Source organism: Tarenaya hassleriana, unplaced genomic scaffold, assembly GCF_000463585.1.
Source record: "Tarenaya hassleriana unplaced genomic scaffold, ASM46358v1 Cleome128, whole genome shotgun sequence".
NCBI classification, from domain to species: domain Eukaryota; kingdom Viridiplantae; phylum Streptophyta; class Magnoliopsida; order Brassicales; family Cleomaceae; genus Tarenaya; species Tarenaya hassleriana.
In genome coordinates this window covers 302,210-305,693 of record NW_010963276.1, presented here as the reverse complement: position 1 = coordinate 305,693, position 3,484 = coordinate 302,210, and the positions used below count along the sequence as shown (strand labels likewise).

The 3,484-nt window shown below is 31.2% G+C and overlaps 1 long non-coding RNA gene across 1 annotated transcript; it reads right to left on the bottom strand.

The window, feature by feature from the left end:
* Positions 1-211: 211 nt before the first annotated feature.
* Positions 212-1,587, bottom strand: LOC104807145. The gene is made up of 3 exons (XR_770726.2): positions 1,277-1,587; positions 536-658; positions 212-389 (listed from the first exon to the last, which is right to left on the bottom strand). It is a non-coding gene; the product is annotated as an uncharacterized LOC104807145 (long non-coding RNA).
* Between the last annotated feature and the right edge of the window lie 1,897 nt (positions 1,588-3,484).

Here is a 3,484-nt window from a genome sequence, read left to right as displayed (position 1 = left end):
TACAAACACTTGGTTTCTTTCAAATTTTAAAGTTGATTATACGTATTATTACAGTTTTTATATATATTAAAGGAATTTAAAAATAAATAATTTGTTTATAAAATAAAAATAACGTCAAAATTTGAAAATCATATAAACATATCGTATGTAATTACAAAATTTACATTTTTTTTAATCTTATTAAAAGTTTATATTCGTGGAAGTATGATCAAATCTATGAAAAAACAAACTAGGTTTACCTATTTCTAGAGAGGAGACACTGGCAGATCCCATTAGGTTCAGAACTCTCAAGTTTGTGAGGTGGCCCAAGACATCCACTGCTATCCCTATGGGCCGCTCATATTCCTCTAATTAATTATTTGCTCGTGTTTTTGTTCTGTTGGCTTTAACTGCACGAACCATATCAACCAGTAACCACTGATCTTATCAAAAAAAAAAAAAAACAGCACGGTGCAACAAATCATGTGGGCTTTTTGTGCACATATCGGACTAAGGGGATAAAATCGAATATTCAAAAAGTTACGAGATTATGGACCTGACTGATTGTACCGCAGCGATTGCGGTTGCGGGTGATAGCGTTTTCAGAATGTTTGGTAGCGATTGTGGACGGTTGATACTGAATGGTTGGTAAGTGACTGGTGGTGGCGATTGCGGTTGACTGCGAGTAAAAGTGAATGGTTGTAAACGATTGCAGTTGCGTTTTGATATAAATTACCAAAAAGGATATTATTTTAAAATATTTTTTTAAATTATTCGTAATTAATCGTAATTAATATGTTTCACACCTCGTTAATCAATTCAATTGAAACACTTTGGTAAATAAACAGACCCACAAGACAATCAAACAAGGACAAGCCCTTTATCATCACTTTATAGGTAACGACATCTCGTTCAGGTATTTCACCGAACACATTCAGGACATGATAGAGATTGTCATTATCCAACAAACTTCATTCTACAATACAAACATGAATATCAATCATTTTGAGGAAGAAGGTAACAAGGAGCCACACAAAGATAAATTTCAGATTGAAGGTTTGTTGGGTTTTAGGCCTCATGTTTGATTTCGGATCGAGAAAATACGATAAAATCTGATCTAAATCTGATCACTGATGAAGAAAAAAAAACAGAACCCATTACTTGTTTGTTTTGGATATTGGTAGAATCTCGTCAGTTCCTTGTTCTTGAATCGAAGATGATGAGCAATGTTTTGATTCACACAAAATCCGAAGAAACCAGAAAAGAGGAAAGGTAATAAAATAAAACAGAGACACACCTGAAGACGACAGAGATGATGAGTTCCGATAAGCTCCGACGAAGAAAAACCATAATCGAATAATACAGAAGAGAGGGTTTGATGAGATGAAGATGGGGGATTTCAAGCGAGAGAGCATGAAGAGAGTTTTAGTTTTTTTTTTTAATTTGTTATAAGGATATTTTGGTCATTTGATTTAAACGCATGGAAATGCTACCGAAACGCATCCAAAAGGCAGCGTTTTGATTTTTGAAGTTTGACTGCGGTAGCGTTTGGCGGTTTGACCAATCAGTTTCGCAACCGCCACCAACCGCCAGAAATCGCAACCGCTCTGTTTGCAGTTGGTGGCGTTGCAACCAGTCACTCAATATATATCGGACATATAAGAAAAATAAATGGAGAGACATATAAGTTCACAAAAGAACCACGCAATTCACGTTATATGGAACTGAGTCACATGGACCCCACATCCTCTACAAATTGCCTCCAAGAGATCGTGTGTCCTCCTCACTCGACATTTATTAGTTGTGGGCGTTTCGGTATGGTTCCTTACACCGTATCATTTAAATTTTTTGAACGTTGTGTTTTTTATACAATTGAATTTTGTAAGATCGAATCGAATTGAAACGAGCTTTATAAGATTTCTGATAAACCGATTTTTTTTAAATAAAATATAATTTTTTTAACAAAAATTAAAACTGAATCATATCGCAATCGGAACTGAACCGAATATAATAATATATGGTACTAATTTTAAACCGTTTTCGAACTGAACCGCTAAAATTTTAAACCGAATCTCGAAACACCCACCCCGTACATATCTTTTTTTAAGATTTTTCGTATGAAAAGGAGAAAATACAATTTTATAAATTTTTGTTTTAATATTTAAATTTTAAAAACTATATATCCCAATATTCTAAAAAATCTTATATATAAATAATGAAATTTGAAATATTCTGATGAAACTATTTTATCCTCTTTCATGGCAGTTTTTTTTATTAGGTTATAAAAATCCTTATTAATAAGTTGCATATAATTTGAAAATTCAGTTTATACTTTTCATTGATCATGATATAATTAAATAGTCAGGTATTAAACAAATGCTTGGTTGATATATCAGAACATATTTTTCAAATAAAAATAATTGATGTCATTAACGGATTTTGGGTTTATTTAGAAGTTTTTAAAAAGTCGAGGTATTTATGAAGAATTTTAGAAAAATTCATGTATTTAGAAAATTTTATAGTCTAGGTATTTATGTAAGATTTTTTTAAAAGTTTAGATATTTATATGCCATTTTTCCTAAATTTTTTAATTTAATTAATTTTGAAAATCTTACTAGATAAATTGAGTGATTATCCATTTTGTTTCATCGAAAAAGATATATTTCAAATGGTTAATCCCATATTCCCCCACAAATTTTCAAAAAAGTTCCAATTTTCTACACCAATTTTTAATTTAACAAAAAACTACACCGGATTTCAAATATTTCCAAATTTCATGTCAAAATCTTAAAATGTGTTGCAATTTCCCCCATATCCGTAAACGACGTTAAGTTCCGTCAATTTTGATGCTGACGGGCATGCCAAGTCATTAAGATTCGCCAAATCATCACATTTCGTCACATCATCCAATCACATCAGAAAATAAATAAATAAAAAATAAAAATAAAAAATTTCTAGAATTTTTTTAAAAACTAATAAAAAATAAAAAAATACAGAATTTCAATTTTATTTTTTAAAAATAAAATAGAAAATTACATATACGTATATACACACTTTTTGGGAAACGGTTTGTGTTATATCGGTGGTAGACTTTTAAGGTTTGTAATAATGTTATACTACCACTCGACTATGTATAATTATAATTGAGAATAATGTATCATAAATGTATATATGTGTGTTTCTTCCGCTAACTCTGAAAATAAATTCCCGCGGATTGCAATTAGCTTAGGACGTTGTTACGCAACGTTTCAAGTCGTGAGCAGCAATAGCCGAGGAGCGGACATCGGAGACCTGGGCAGTGTACCACTACTGATCATGTATAATTACGTATTTTGATACATTTATATTTTGGGAAACGGTTTGTGTTATATCGGTGGTAGACTTTTAAGGTTTGTAATAATGTTATACTACCACTCGACTATGTATAATTATAATTGAGAATAATGTATCATAAATGTATATATGTGTGTTTCTTCCGCTAACTCTGAAAATAAATTCCCGCGGA